Below are 18,079 nucleotides of genomic sequence, written 5' to 3' on the forward strand. Positions count from 1 at the left end.
TACTCGTTCATTGTGATCTGTATCGAATGAAGAAAATAAGTCAACGGGATTGTCCTTTTAAGTCATATTTTATCTCAAGGCCACTCGAGGAGAGATAACTGTGAATGCGTGGCCACGCTCGGATGCGATCTATAGTAGATTATCCGGTCAGACAGTCATTCTCCTGATCGAGGAAACCACTTTATGATATGATCACGTGCAAGAACGACCTGAAAGACATCTTGCATTGAGTGGGAGATATTATTGGACAAGAGAATTGGTAACACACACTTGTGGCAGACAAGTGGGAGATTGTTGGAGTAGTGTCCTCCACAATGAGTGCGTTTACATATTAAATCTCGTAAAAGGAATATCGGGGATTTATTTATTTATTTGTCAGCTGGTCATCGTTAATCGGTAATGATTGGCTGACTAGAGTTTGACATTGTTGTCGTGTGACGGCGGTGATCAGCTGATCCATTTAGGTCACACCTATAGGATGACGCCCAAATAGAATAATATAATTATTTGTATGAGATACGAGATAATTAATTCCTTGTATTATTTTACTTTTAGTTAGTCACATAAATGTATTATTTGATGACGGGTTACGAACTCGGGACAAGGAGATTTATTATTTAATTATGTAATGCTTAAATAATAAATGATTAGAATTTATTAATTAATAGTTAATTAATTAATTTTATACGATATGTGCATATGTTTTGAGGTGGAATTAATTAGCTATTTAATTTTACAAGAGGTTGTAAAATTAGCTATGTGGGATAATATTGACACATTGTATGTTGATAAAATAGTCTTATGACCACTTAATAGTTAAGTAGTCATTGGTAGTTAATTTGTATTATTTAAGTGTTAAATAATAAAATTAATATTTAATTATGTAATATAATTAAATATAAGACTTATAAGCATTTGTGGGGAAAATGTCGAAAATCGAAATGGGCCCAAAATGGTCCATATGGACTGATTTTTTAGGGCATTACAAGTGTTCATTTGGTGGCATTTTCCACTCATAATTGTTCCCCCAAATTGCCTATAATACCACCAAACTCCACCATTTTTTGTTGTTGGAAAAATTGGAAGAAAAATTGGTCTTTTCTTGTTGTTTTGGAAGGCTCACTTAGAGTTTTTAAAGACCATTTTTTTTCTTATTTTGTTCATCTTAAAACATTTAAAACACATATAAAATAAACTAATAATATTATCAAAGTAATAATATAATTAGTACATCAAAAATACAAATAAACAAGGTTACTACTACATTTACCTAGTTAGTATTTTAGTAGTATTTTGGGTTAATCTTGGGTGCCACCTTAGGAGATTACCTACTTTGGTAAATAAGGTGTTGGATGATCATCCTTATTGCATTAGCTCAAGAACAACTTCAAGGAAGGAGTCCTTGAGTTGTGCCCATTTTGCCTTATAACAATGTAAGGAATTTTTGTCTTAAGATGGTTTTATACCATCTCTTTAATACTTTTCTTTGCATGCATGTAGATTTAGACCACAAAAATTAACTTGTAATTTTGATATCATAAGATGAGTATTAATTTGGTCTAAATAACTAACATGAATTGTATACATTTGCATGCCTATATATAAAGGTTGGAAATTTGAAGAAAAATTGGTCTTTGTGTGCTTGTTGTGGATGGTTCATATACACCATCAATAGACCATATTTTTCTTCTTATTTTGTTCATCCTTTTACAATAAACACATATAAAAGTAAACTAATAATATTATCAAGGTAATAATATTAATTAGTACATCAAATATACAAATAAACAAGGTTACTACTAAATTTACCTAGTTAGTATTTTAGTTGTATTTTGGGTTTATCTTGGGTGCCACCTTAGGAGATTACCTACTTTGGTAATTAAGGTATTGGAGGATCATCCTTATTGCATTAGCACAAGAACAACATCAAAGAAGGAGTCCTTGAGTTGTGCCCATTTTGCCTTATAACAATGTAAGGAACTTTTTGTCTTAAGATGGTTTAATACCATCTCTTTTATATTTTGCTTTGCATGCATATAGATTTAGACCACCTAAAATTAATTTGTAATTTTGATATCATAAGATGAGTATTAATTTGGTCTAAATAACTAACAAGTTGATCACATGGTTTCGAATTTCAAAGGTATTGGGAGCGAGAGCTCCATAGTTGATAGCCGAACAAGCACGGTTGGGGTCCGGCCTATTGTAGTATCCCATAGGTTGGTCCGCCATATCGTTGTTTATGAAGTTGTCTCGTGGAGATTCAGTGTTGTTTGGATGGGTTGAATATTGGGGATGTGTTGGTGAGTTTTGTGGTTAGTTGTTGGGAGAGTTTTGGGGTGGAGAGTTATGTGGAATGTGAAGGGGTTATAGGGTGGAGGAAGAGGGTGGTTTGTCTAAGTTATCAATTGTGGAATTTTGGGTAATTGGTGGGTTAAGAAAGGGTGGAGATCCTCAAATTGCCGAAAGAGCTAATCTTCTTCTTGCCCGGAATGTCTTCTCGATCTCGTGATCAAGTGGAAAAAGAGATCCGATGTAGCACCTATTCATGCACTCAACAAAAGATCAAATAGTCCTAATGCAAGAGTTGCACTAGGACAAAAAGAGAAAACAAACAAGCAACAAATAAAAGAACTAAGCCTAGATGAAAACAAATAATCCTATCCAATATTGTCGTCCCCGGCAATGGCACCAAAAACTTGATAGACATTTTATTTTTACTCCTTGCGCAAGTGAACGATTGCTCGTTGTAATACGCAAAAGGGTCGAACCCAAAGGATGGAAATTGTGGCACTAGGATTACTCGTTTATAAACTAATTTAGTTCAATCTAAAAAGAGGTGGTTTGAGTTCTAAACTAATGACTAGAATGTAAACTAAAGCAAGTAGAAACTAGGCTCGATTAAGATTGTCTAAGACGATGATTAAAGAGACTAGGACGGTCGGGTTCACCCATGTAGTATGGAGAGAGGAAATAGGCATGGACTAATGGTTATCTAGATTGTTACAACATGTAGATTCTAACCTCTCGATGCAAATTATACACTTGAGCCAAAATTAACCAACTTACTCATTCGATTAATCTAACTCAAAACTTGTTATCAAATCCTAGTTACTACTCAAGTTACTCACTCAAATAGTAGATAGATTGTTAGACGAATTAACTCAACTTACTCATTTGAACAATTCTACAAACCCCTTATGTGTATAACAAGTAGCAAATGTAAACAACCCAAGAATTACCATTAATCCATGCCGAAGGACTCTCCTTTATCCTACAAGGGATTCCCCTACATCCTAGTAAGGTCACTACTCACACATGTTGGTAATGAAAACAACAAAGCATATGAGAAATGGAAGAACTTGAACAATAAACATATTACTAGAATAATCTACCACAAAGATAAACAAGAACTGTAAATAAATGACAAGTAATTGAAATCGAGGAGAAATTATACCAAAGATTGCAACTTTAACTAATTAGAGGAAGAAATCTTCAAATCTCACAAATACAACCCAATACCTTCAACAAATCTCAAGCTACTAACTAATTTCTAACATAAACTAAGAAATAATTAAGGCTTAATTAACGAATGATTAAGGTTTTGATTAAGGGTTTACGTAACATTAGAGAAATAAATTCAGATCTAGGGTTGTCTTTACAATTGATTAAGGGAGGGGTATTTATACTATCTCCTTGGATTAAACATAAAGAGAAAGGAACAAAGCCCATTTGCGTATATGGTCCCTGTGCCGGTAGACCAGCTGCCGGCACACCTCGACAGCGAGTTCTTCCTTCAAAGTGTATAGAAATGACTTGGGTGTGTTCCCTGCCGATGGACCGGCTGTCGGCCTGCCGGAAGAGAACACCTCTTGTTGGGTTCTTTACTTCAATTCTTCATCATGTTGTTGCGTGTGCCGGTGAACCGGCTGTCGGGGTGCCAACTGGCAGCGAGTCTTTCTCTCTTTTTTTGCTTCAAATCTTTTCTCTAAATTGTCTAAGGCATTGGGGGTTCTCTGCCGGTGGGCCGGCTGCCGGCCTGCCGGCAGAGAACACTTCTTCAGCATTTCTTCCTTCTTTTATTCATACTTACCCATCAACCTGTCTTGCTTGCCCCGATTTCTCTATAATCGCCTCAAATCCTGAAAGAGGGGCACAAAATCATAGACGCAGCTATCGGACACAAAATGCAAGATAAGACGTACAAAACCGACTCGATCGGAGTCAGAATACATGAAAGTAGAAGGGAAATTCGGTGTAAATAGATCATATATCAACTATGGGCCAGACTCGAGGGATCAAGGAAGGAGCTATGTGAATTAAAGCATGATGAGCCAAGGGAAGCGGACTCGAGTTGAGCAACGGAAAAGTCCATTGGAAGTCGATGGAGTATAGTCTTGGAGAGGAAGTCAAGAAAACCCTACTTGGGTTACATGCTAAAGACGATGGAATCATACCAAAGGGATTCATTCACAATAATCCTAATACAACAAACAAGCAAGCACTAGCAAATACCCTCCTCCCCATGTACTTGTAATCTAATTATTGCTAATGGATCATATTGGTGGGATTCCGTCTCCCCATGCGGTTATTTCCCACATTGGGTTTTCCGCGTCACCAAATACTCTGCGTCAATTTTTTACGTTCTTGTTCTTAGCATTCAATATCATTCAAATCAATCATACATACGTTGTTAGTCAACATACATAAACTGAATTAATCGATTAGGCACTAAGACCACTTTGACCTTAATAGTTAGGTAAAATGCCAAAACAGTTTGGCACCCAGCGTGGGACATAGTGATCATCACTTATAATCAAGTCACGTTAGACGGATACAATATCAGGAAACAAGTTCAACACGTTAGGCGCTGCCACTAGATCTGAGGGAGTCCTACCCCTAGCAATTACACTCAACCCCTGCTAGCGCGTTGACTGCAAGAGGGTAAATTCCGCTACCAGGGCTCCCGCCAAAAGCCAACCCATCATCAAGGAGTAGTCCAACACAATCCACGAAGACGTCAAACACCTCAGCCATCCAACCTAGGGTTGACAAAGAAGCAGGGTGTTGTAGAATTTTATTTATACTTCACAAGTGTACGAGGATGTCGTGTGTATTGTGAGGGTCGAATCCAAAGGACGATGCTTGGCTCTAGGATTATTTGTTATGATTCTAGTTTAATTCAATCTAGAAAGTGAGTTGGTTTTAAAACTAATAATCAAAATTAAACTAAAGAAAATTGATGTGTCTAATTTATATATGATTTTAATCCCTATATTGGCTCAGTTTTATTTGATTATTGCACTTTTATAAGTGTATTTGTAAACTAATTCCGTGTTTTAGGTGTTTTGCTTGTATTCATTGCATTTTGTAGGAAATAAAGCATTTAGTAGCTTTTTCCCATCAAGATAGCAAACACCAAAGTTCACGAGACTAATAAAAACGAGACTTGACCATAAAGGGGCATTATTTTGGGAAATCCCGAGCATGAAAATCCTTAGCATGAAGAAACCAACTTTGGTTGGTGGACAAATAAAAGAAATAAAGCCCAAGAAAAATTAGAAGCAAGCATTGGATGTCATATTGGATGTCATTTTGCATTTAGTCGAGGGAATTAAGACGACTTATGAGCTAACTTTGGATTCCTCATGGCAATTAATCAAGACTTTAAGGAAAATATTCGGATTACCACGACCCAATCAGAGTTGGGTGTCTCCGATCGGGGTGACCCCTCTTTATGTCATTTACGTTTCGCACTCTTATTTCTATATAAGGGCTGTTGAATCCGTCATTTGGGATATCTCTCTAAACACCTTCATACACTTTATTTCAGTTCTTAAAATAGTTTAGATTTCCTTTAAGCAATTCCTTATTGTTCTAAATAATTTCCTTTAGCAATTTCAAGTTATAATTCAAGGTTTCTTTACAAGTTATTCGGGTTTTATTTGTGTTCTTCATATTCATGTTCTATTTCCCTTGTTACGGTAATTTCATTTCTAGTACTTATTTCGTTCCATTTTCATCATGTTTATTATATCGTATGTTATTAATTTAGTTTTCAATATGTGTGAGTAGTTCTTTTGTCTAGGGATTAGGGGAGACATGCATAAGTATTACTTGTAAATATTGAAGTAGGATGCTTTAATATCGATTAATAGTTTCAATCACATGCTTGTATTGTTTTGTTAGTCTTTGATTATTGATCACAATCTTACATTATTAAATTTTTTAATTCTTTCTATAAGTCGAGAGGCACGAAATTGAATTAGACTAAGTGTGTTTTAGTAGACCGACCTAGTAATCGCGAGAGTTCGCTAGGACCCGTTTTATGGTTGACAATAAGGCCGAGAGGTGGTTGTCATTAGACCTAAACAATTATCTCTATTAAGCATTTCTAGTTTGACATGTTCGTTTATATATTTGCATGTGTGAGCCGATTCCCCTACACTCCTTTATTGTTGTTGTTGTTGTTGTTGTTGTTGTTGTTGTTGTTGTTGTTGTTGTTGTTGTTGTTGTTATTATTATTATTATTGTTGTTGTTATTACTATTATTATTATTATTATTATTATTGTTATTACTATTACTGTTATTATTACTATTACTATTACTGTTACTATTACTATTACTATTACTATTACTATTACTATTACTATTACTATTACTATTACTATTACTATTACTATTACTATTACTATTACTATTACTATTACTATTACTATTACTATTACTATTACTACTACTATTACTACTATTATTATTACTATTATTATTATTATTATTATAAGGAGGTGCGGAGCTATCATTAATAGAGAAACAAAAGTTTACATGAAATTGGTGGGGAGCCGAGAAACAAGCTGGGCTCCCACACCCTTAGCAAAGCAAAGTTAAGTCTAGTAAAAATAAAAGTGGCTACCCGAGCCCCCGCATTCTGAGATACCGAGAATTTCTTGATTTACGTTGTTGTTATTATTATTATTATTATTATTATTATTATTATTATTATTATTATTATTATTATTATTATTATTATTATTATTAGTATTATTATTATTATTGTTATTGATTTACGTTATTTTATCTTAGTTGTAATCAATCAAACCAAAATCATTCGTAACCGACCTTGGTAGAATTCACTCCATGATAACTTGTTTAGCAACTCCCGTCTCCTTGTGTTCGACTCCTATTACTACATTCATTTGTTACTAAGGTATTTATTTTTGTTAGGTGTGCGATAGTCTATCACAAATGAAAACTATGAAATTATTAAAGATTACTTAAGATGATAATTAAAATAATTAGGATGTCCGGGCTCACTTATGTAGATAAGAATGGAAAACAAACATAGATTAACATTATACAAGAGTAAATTCAAGAGAAAGACTCAACTTCTCGATGTGAGACTAATCCTAGGTTTAAGATTGATTAAGTCCTCACTTAATTAACCCAACCCATAATTTTTCATGTGATTCCTAGATACTAGTCAAGCTCTCGCCCAAAAAGTAGAAAAGATAGTAAAAGTAACTTAAATTCTCATTCAAGCATTTTCACAAATACCTTATGTGCATGATAAATTAAACAAGAAGATTTTCCAGAATTGTAGTTATTTTATGCCTTATTCCATTCTTACAACAATACATAAGAACCTCCCTTCATCCTAGTAGAAAACTACTCACTCATGGTAAGAGATGAATTAACAACAAAGAAGGAAAGCATGATAAAACGAGCAACAATAAACGTAATGATAAAACTAGATGCAAAGAAGATTGAAAACAAGATTAAAAACAAGAATAACAATAAATAAGATTAGGAATTATACCAACTATAAGGAAAGCTTCAAACTTGGATAATAATAAGAAGAAATAAATCTTCAATTCTCTACAATACCCAGGAATATGCAACCTAGAGTCTGGAATAACTAAGATCTTCAACAGAAAAAAAGGAAAGATTAAGTGTAAACTAGGGAAAGATTAAAGCTTTAATTAGGAGGGAATTATTTGCTAAGTAGAGTTTTCTCTATCTAGGTTAATGTGTACAAGAAGAATTAACAAGGGGTATTTATAGTATCCCCTTATATTAGGCTTTAGAAATGAAGAAAAGCCCAATACGCAGACCTGTGACCCAGCCGGTCGATCGACTGTTGGTGCACCGACCGACTGAGGCACCTCTCCCTCTTAATGACGTAGACTTTGAAGTGTTGTGGTCTACCGATTGAATGGCCGCCTGTCGGTCGACCGGCACGAGTATTCTTCAATTTTGAGCTAAAACATCAATTTGCCAAATCCTTCGGTTTCCTGGCAGTGAGCCGGCTGCCGGCTAATCGGCAAGGAACTACGTCTCATGAAATTTTTTAATTCTTCACACTTGAGGGGGGGGGAGGGGGGCTCAACAACCGATGCACCGACTGAAAACACATTTCTCTTCATTTCCGCCTAACTTCTTCTTGGGTGGTATGTGTGTTTCCCTATCCGGCGGGCCGACTGCCAGCCTGCGATAGGGGACAGCTGCTCCTTATTCCAACTTCTTCTCTTTCTAATGCCAATACTAGTCGGTCCTACTGCTTGCTCCTTATTCCATCTTGCCTTGGTTTTGACCTATTTCCTATGAAATTAGACGGGAACTCATAGCATGTGTAGCATGGAATAAAGGGGTAAAATGCAAGTAAAGGACGGTGAAACTGTGTTAGGTCTAGACAAAATGTATGAGAAATAATAAGGGAAACGGTCTAAATTATTCATATATCAAACCTCCCTACACTTAAACATTACTCGTCCCCGAGTAAGTAAGTGAGTAAAAACGAGGCCCTTATTCAACTTAAGCTAACTAAACTAATAATATGCACTGATAAGCAATTAACAGGCCTTCTCCGTCTCTTCAACTCACAACGAAACACAATGAGGTATATGTTTCCTTGCAAGGCAAGTGGAGGCTTGCCGAAAATTTTAACACATAAAGAAATTAAGCACAAATAGAGAATATAAGATGCATCACAAATAGCTAACCGCTTTCCTCATCTAAGATTCTAAGCGGTCGGGTTTTGTCTCAAAAACCAAAGGTCTAGGTCAGGAGATACCGTCTCAAAGTCCCAACGAGGTGTCAACCCTCTAAGAATAGCTCAAGCAACCCAAATGTGACCACTACAAGCCAAATAAACTAATTCAAAGGCGGGTAAGGGGAAGCAAGGCTAGTCCTCAAAGAATTACATGATACGACTCAATATTCAACCAAGGGAGACCCTTGACTAAGGGGACCTAGACTACCGACTTACTCATTGTTTTCACTCGTCACACATTTGAAGAACGAGTGTTTTCTTGTGACAAAGAGTAACCAAAAGACTCACCTACTACGACTCGTGAGACATACCCGCAATCTAACATGGAACCCTCTACTATTTCACCACATTGTGACGTAAAAAGGGAATGTGCATAATAGAAAACAAAGGGTTGTAACGGGGCTAGATAGTGGGTCGAAACGGGGTTAGTGCAAGCACCGTTATGGGATATGTGGAGCTACAAATCATGGAGTTGTCAAAATTCCGTTTTCCCGACTTTATTACAACAAATGAATTCAACAAAATCATGAAATTAGTTACCCAAAATCATATAACACAATGAAAACCCGATGCATTTGGAAAAACATCATATGCCCTATTTATTGTGCAACGTCTTTTTCTACCCCTTTTATGATGAATAGGGGTGTTGTTTGACTTTTTTTTCCTAACTACTATATACAATTGATGACTATTTTTGTTCTTTTTAAAAAAAAACTCATTTTCTATTTTCTTTTTGTTTTTTCAAAACCTCTTATTCAACAAAATGTCAACGAAAACCAAAGTTTCAACTCAAATGGAATATATATGACATCCACCAAATTATAACTCAATACTCCTTTTCATACAACCAAAGACGCATGACAACCTTCTTAGCTTGATGAGGAAGGTTGTTTTTGGGGTGTAGTTCGTATGTAGGTTTGCCAAATAAAAGGCTAAAGCTCAAAGGGGGTAAACAAAACGAAACTAATTTGAAGGGTCAAAACAAAGGCTATTTGGCAATGTGAGACTCAAAAATATGTAAATCCAACGAGTTTGTTTCAAATTATGCACACCAAAAAACTAACGTCTCGTGGTCTAGGAAATGGTGCCATACTTATGCGTGGTGACATAGCATGCTAACAAGGAGGCCTATTCACAAACCTAATGAGACCGGGTATGGATGCACTGTTCTATAGGAGGCTCTAAGACTCACCTTGTGTGTAGCTGTCATAGTTTAGGTCCAGCCTACGGTCTACTTGGCCTCACAGGGCGGTCAAGACTCTTTGGTCAGGCCTTATTTCCCATATATGCTAACCAGGTGGTCACGAGGCGCAAGCCATTGGGAGGGGGAAGGCACGATCGAGATATGTATCATCATTGGGGTATCGTGTTCCCTCCCTAGACTATATTTACTCAAAAATATATACAAACTCAATATAAATGTAAAGAAACCACAACACATATATACAAGCCAAACAAATGCATGTGAAAACATAAGCAACATGAATTTAAATATGCAACAATTGTCTAATCCTAGCAGAACACCAACATCGCATAACCACAAGTTCCAAAACGGAACATCCTCATCAATATAGCCCATCCTCCTCTATATACATAAATGTAACAGAAAAAGGAAAGGTAAAGGAGAAAGAGATCGGAAAGATTATACCGAGCGGTCTTCTAGTCTCCTAATGTCTCATATGCTCCGAGTGTGCCTGCGCCACTTGTTAGATGAAACATATATATACAATGCACATGTTTTTGGATTTTTTTAAAAGTTTTTCTATTCTTTTTGGATTTTTGAAATTTTATCTACAAATATGTACGAAGTAGATATTTCCCTCCACACAGTTATTATTTACGTCGCCCTCGATGGAACTAAATGTAGGGAGAGAATAGGTAAAAGAAAAGAATATGTTTTTGTATTTTAAATTTTTTTATCAAAAAGAAAGACTTATTTTTTTATGTTTGAAATATTTGAAAATAAAAACATGTTTTTTGTGTTTTTAAATTTAGTAATTTCCTCTCCACACTTATTTATTTACAATGTCTCAAAAAGAAATAAATATGTGGAGAAAATTAAAATTAAAGGCGTGTTTTGATAAGTTTTGGGTTTTTCAATTTTTTTTGGAGTTCTAAATTTTTTCAATTTTTTTTTTGTATTTTTCAAATAAGGATGCAATGCATGATTTATACTAAATGTAAAATAGAAACACTATCTTAGAAAAATTTTATGCCACTGGACAACTTTTTTCGTGGCAAAAAGTCAATTGCGTCACAATTTGGGCTACAGTCGTGGCTAATAATCATTCTTGCCACGAACTATGACATGTGATCCTAGGGTAGATGTTAGGAAATTGTTTCTTGAAATTCCGCTTTCGCATCTATATAACTTAACAATGTCACCCATATTCGAAACGGCATAAAAGGTATCTGGCGCCATAACGTAGGAGATAGGTAACCTTGAATTGGAGGAATTAGAAAATTTGATAAAATCGGGGCAAAATTTAGGGTTTGATGAGGTTTTGAGGGTGGTCAATTGATAAGTCGTTAAATTACTTATATTTAATATACTTATTCCCCGTACCTTTACACTAGATTCCGTCATTTTTAGCACAATTTGTATTGTATTTTCCTCCTTTGCGGTTTACTATTACTTTGTTTAATTATTTGCATGAAGGTAGTTTTTATGCTGAAATTTGACGATGAGAAATGTCGCTCGAAAATGGATCAAACCCGAGGCAGGGTATTCGAGGACCACATGAAATAATGATCAGTTTGGCTAACAAGCAGGCTGATAAGCAGCTGAAATCAAGTTAATGGGCCGCTTATGATCTTATCCAACTTGTTGGGCTTTTGTAGTTTTACTAGAAAATAAGCACAAGACCAGCAAAACCCATTACGGAGGTTTTAGGAAAGGGCGGAGGATTTAAATTCTGCCTTTTGTTTTCTAAGAAAAAAACGTTGAGACGATGGTCATGCTTGGCCTCCGTACTCTATGTTCTTCCGTTACAATTTTAATTTAAGACTAAGTTTCTTTTTCCCTTTTATTCTTATTTAATTTAATTATGTTTGATTATATTATTATGATTAGTTCTAGATTAATTAGTGAGTAGTCAATTTAGGGTTTATATCGTCGCTAGTCCGTACAAGCATGTTTTAATTATAATCGATTGCGAAATTGTTTGTTCGAGTTTGATTAGAATTTATCATGAATTGGGTAACGAATTTGATATGATTTTACATAAAATAACTTGTAGCTATCAACGGAAGTTGGACGATATTTTACTGAGTGTTTAATCCGTCTTATTGAGTTGCTTAATTACTGTTATAGTTGAATTTACATGCGGGAGCGGGGATTCAATTAAGAATATAAGTCTAATCATAATTATACGGCTTTTAATGGGAATGTTAGTTTGTATAGTTGGGATATATCTATGGTTTTAATGTTTCTATGTGTCTAATTTACATGCGGGAGCGGGGGTTAGACATATTTAGGAAGAATTATCGTTACTCAGAAGAGATCGTTAATATGCTAGAGGTGTAGTAGTCTCACTTGAATAACAATTAAGCAATCATGTCATTATTTATGAGTTTGACTAGCGATGATATGAACCCTATGCCTTTTATATTATTAATTAATTTGTCATTTATATGTTATTATTGCTTATTTTAGTAATTTAGTTTAGTTTAGATTAACTATTTACCACCCGAGATTTGTTCCGCGTAGCTGACTCATAATTTGAGACAGACTGGTACTTAGTCCCTGACCTCCCTGTATGTGTTTGGTGTGGAGACTCTGCACAGAAGTACTGACGACTTTATCGGGCCGATACCTGATGTAGCGGGCTCGTACATGGGACCTCCTCCTACTGCCTTGAAAGATACATGTCACTCTTGTCCTCATCATGGACTAAGCCAATGATTACTTGTTAAACAATTTTGGAATGGGTTGTATGAAGATTTAAGGAATGTGCTCAACATGGGTTCTAATGGAAGATTCACCGAGGTATATGACAACCAAACTTGGGCAAAGATAGAGGAGATGGCGGTTCACAACTTTCAATATAGTAGGCCAAGAAAATAAAGCTACTAGATAAGGGAGACATTAAGTTAACTCCGTCACACAATTGAGTGCCGATTCGGGTGCCCAACTAAGCTCTCATATTGACACAATGAACATGGAATTTGAGAAAGCCATAGCCAAGATGAATGAAGCTTCTCAATCATCCAAGCAACATGTCAATGCCATGGTGGCAACATTTTCTATTCCAAATGGAGTGTGTGAGAATTGTGGAACTTTGGGACATGATCAACAAGAGTGTAGGAGCACAAGTGAGCAAGTGAACGCTTTCCAAGCATACAAGAATGACACCCCTTACTCCAACTATTACAATGAAAACACCAAATTTCACCCAAATTTCTCATACAAAAGCCAAAATGTTCAAAATCCTCAACCAACATACACCCCACCTCCAATGAGAAATCCTACTCAAAGACCATACTTCAACCAAAACTAACCCTCTTACAATCAATCAAATGACCAAGCTTTTGATGTTCAAAATGCGGTCCTCCAAATGCAAAAGAGCCAACAAGATTTCTTTGCTCAAATGCAAAGGGATAGCCAAGTCAAAGACACTACCATCAACAATATCCTTGATCATACCAAGATGTTGGAAATACAATTGTCCTAATTGGCCTATTCAAGTTCCCAAAGACAAAAAGGACAATTATCTCCTCAAGGTAATCCTCATACAAGACATGAGACCATCAATGCCATTCACTTGAGGAGTGGTACAAGATATGAGGGACCTAAGGAGCCAATTCAAGAGGATGTTATTGAGAAAAGTGTCAAGGAAAGTGATGTGATGGAACCATTGAGAAGAAATCTTAAGGTAGTGGAACCAATTACCAATGACTCATTGAAGAAGAGAAATGAAGAGAAGGCCAAAGAAGTTGAAAAAGAACCTATTGTGATTAGATTTTCATTCCCAAGTCGTCAAGCCAAACCCAAGCTTGATGAGCAACTTGGAAAGTTCATGGAGATTGTGAAGAACTTATAGGTGTCTATACCGGTACGTTTGGTGTGTTTGTTGAATTCTTGTCTTTAAATTTAACTTTGTTGAATTCTTGTCATTTTGACTTTTCATGAAGTTGCTCCATTACCTCATGTGTTTGGTTTGGAGACTCTGCACAGAAGTACTGACGACTTTATCGGGCCGATACCTGCTGTAGCGGGATCGTACATGGGACCTCCTTCTACTGACTCGAAGAAGCCTCAAGCTCCATCTCACCCCCCCCCCCCCTCCCCACGCTGAAGAGGAAAAGAAGGATGACCTTCTATGATGATGGAGGCCAGGATAAGTGTCGCAAGTGTGGAAGAAGGTGCGGAAATAAGAATCTCCTACAGATGCACTTGGACAGGGACCACCACTCAAATTGACCATGGTAGACAAGCTCAAACGGCCTCCTTCCATCCTATCGCAAATTTCATATACTCTTAAGAAATAGTCTAGCAAGAATTAACAAACTTCCTGTAAGAGCATGGGATTTCCACACGATCGTCCACATATAGAACGAACAGACTTCCTGTGGCTTGTAGAATTCAATTCTTCCTTTTCTCTTCAGTTGCGTGGGGCGGAATGGACCAAGAACCTTCTTGACAGCAGTATGGGTAACAGGAGGCCTCATGTACGGGCCCGCTACAAGAGGTAGAGGGCCAATGAACTCAGTAGGAGTCCTCAGTTCCCCACGCTGTTCACACCAAAGACATGGGCTGTGGAGAAATTTCCTGAAGATGAGAAACGAAAAAACAACGAGAAGCGGTTTTGTCAAAGATAAATTTGTCAAAGATCAATACTAAGCAATGAACACTAATAAACAGCATTCACAAATTCGTTAACACTTGACCTTGCTCAACTAATCAACTTGGTCTACCTCTTTTCGAGGTTCTTTTCCTTATCAATTTCTCTTCTTCGACATTATTTCATCAATCAAAGACCCTAATATTTCTAAGCATTCTCAAATTTATTATTAACAAAATAAGAGGATTCCCCCTCAATCCTATTGTAGATCAACATTCAACAACAATAGATCTCTAAAAGATAGTCCAACCGACTATGTTTCTTCCCAACAAGACAAAGCGGCCTGCATGAACCTCTTAGACGTTCCCACCCAATTCAGTCTGATTCCTTCCACGTTCCTTAAAAGCTCCATTAAAAATGTGGTTCTTTACTTATCTAATTCCATCGTCCGTGTTCATTTGAGTGTAAAAAAAAAATTTGTGTAATGTGTTCATTTGAGTGTAATCAAGATTGTTGGGAATTGTAACCCCAACATTATTGATGAGCTAGTAACATATGAGTCTTTATTTGTTTAGAGTTTTATATGTTATATGTAACTAGTATTTACACTTTAGATGTTAGAAGTCATTAGTAGTAAATACTAGGAGTTAGTGTTTTGCATGTTAAAAGCTCTTAATGTTACTAGATAAGTTAGGACTTAGGAACTTATATAAATAAGGGTCATAAGTCATGTTGGATTAGTAAAAGACTGTGTGCTTAATATCCCGAGTTAAGCATAGATTGAAATCTTAGCTAGTTGCTAAGTGTTGGAAGATTGAGATTGTATTATTGTTAGTGTTTGAAGAATAATAATACAAGGTTGGGTTGTGGTTAAGTCCATAACAAAATATTGTGAGTCATTGCATTTTATATTATTTGTACCAAAACCCCAACAAAGATTCATCCAAAGTTAGAGTAATCTTACATTGATATATAATGAATTCGGAGAGGTCATGCTTATATAAACATGCTATATATGAGATTACACTCTGAACAAGGTAATGTATTTGTTCTATTTTGCCATGATTCTGCTGTTGGGCAAGAGTCGAGGATAAATTATAGGGCACATTTTGGGTTGTGACTTGTGAGTGGCAAGTGGAAAGATTTTGAGATGGAGTAGGGTGTCGTTACTCATAATTTAGTCTAGCAGCTAGTCTTGCTTATGACGGACTAATTCCGTCACAAGCTTGTGACCTCTCACAAAAAGGGAGAGGGGATAAGGTGGGGCATCCCCTATGTGGTTCTCACTCACCTTTCAATGGGTATTTTGTGAGAGGAAACGGTATCCGTCACAAGCTTGTGACGGATATCGCCTGTCTTCAATGAGATTTTGTGTTAGTCTAGTTTCACATTTTTTGTGCATTGTGATTTTTAACGTTTTTTTTTTTTTAGTTTGTTTCTTTAGATGACTTTGTTAGTTGTTCATTTGATCTGGCACTTTGACTGGACAAATTGTACCCTGCTCCGGGGCGCCAGTCTTCTCTTTCTTTTTTTCGTACGACTGGGTGGTTCCCGAGTTGTTTTTGAGCAAGATGGTTAAATTTTTCTTCGCCACCCTTTGTCAACTTAATTTATTCATTAATGAGAAAATGTAGGGCGTTCTTATAATCAAGAGGGAACGGTGAACGAATTATTGAAAGATTTTACAAGGAATTTTTGAGTTTTTGAAGAATAAAAACAAAAGCCTCTCACTCTCTTGCTTTATAATAAGTGCCAAGATTAAAAAAAACTAGTTTTATACCCGTGCAAAAAAACGCACGGGTTGAGATGCATATCAAATGATACTCCCGTACAATATATAGTACGATAATGTAGTGATGCAACTTATTTGTTTTTAGAATTTTACCCGATTAAATAACTATATAATTGCTTAAGGTTTAAGAAACTTTGAATATGAGCAATTAAAAAGTGATTTTATTTGTAATACCCCATTTGTTAACACAAATTAATATCACAAATTCTCACTTTAGACGGACACTATCCGTCTAAAGCTGTAGACGGATAGTATCCCTCTCATAGAATGAGAGCGGATAATGCAAGTGGGTGGAAATAGATATCTCATTTACCCTCTCACTTGCATTTTGTAAGAGGACCACTATCCATCTACAGTTTTAGACGGATAGTGTCCTCGTCTACAATGAGACGGATTGAATAAATATTACCTGAAATGATAACCCAATGATACGGAATTATTTTCACTTAAGACGGAGGTATACGTCTTACCATTTGAGTATATAAGTCAAAGTTGTTATTTTTCCTATACACTCTGCTTTTGTATTATCTCTACTACTTACCCTATTTTTATGGTTAAGAAGAAAACATTCGGTTTAATTGAGAATTTGGAAATACTATCGATTTGTATCTTCAAGTGGCTTTCTAAAACAATTAAAGACAAAAGCCCAATTATATAGATAAACCCATAACAATAATTGGCTGATAAACCCACTTTTAAATACTTGGAAGAGATAATGAGATTAGTTTTCCATTGCAAAATATTAACCCTAGCCACCTCACTAAATCACCTCTCCATCTCTCAGAGTCTCACCGCCACTCTCATTCACTCACTCCTTTATTTATTTATTTATTTTCGTTTTACACTTATTCAAAATTCCTTCTTTCTAGATCTTTCAAGTTTCAATCCCTTGTTAAATTCGTGTACATAGTCATTGATTTTCAAAACCTTGCAAACAAAAAATATCAAGTTTGATGATATTAATTTTTTTTTTTTTATTTTGATCAACTCATCAATTAGTAAAGTACATGCATGTGGTTACCTCGTTCGCTCAAACTCGGTAGCACGGTTCACTTGCAGATCAATTTCCCCATTTAATTTTTCCTTAAATGTTTTTTTATTAATAATTATTTTAAATATGTTGTAGATATATATACTTTTTTTTTTAGTTTTAATAGAGATTTGATTTTATTAGGAAATAATTTTTTCGAATTTTATAACCTTGTATGAAGAGTCAAGTTGAGATTCAATCTGTTTAATGGAGGATAATATTTCTAATGTTATATTCTTCATATATTAGTATTGTCATTTCTAATTTATTGCATTTGTTTCACCTTTTTAAGCATGATTTTATTTTGTTTTTTGTTTTTTCAAATATTTGTTCATCACTTCATCCATAATAATTGGCTATTTTCTTAAAAAGATTTTCGACCAATTTTAAAGTATTTTTATTTCAAGAAATTTTCGCTCTTTTT

Source organism: Silene latifolia, chromosome 10 (assembly GCF_048544455.1).
Source record: "Silene latifolia isolate original U9 population chromosome 10, ASM4854445v1, whole genome shotgun sequence".
NCBI lineage: Eukaryota > Viridiplantae > Streptophyta > Magnoliopsida > Caryophyllales > Caryophyllaceae > Silene > Silene latifolia.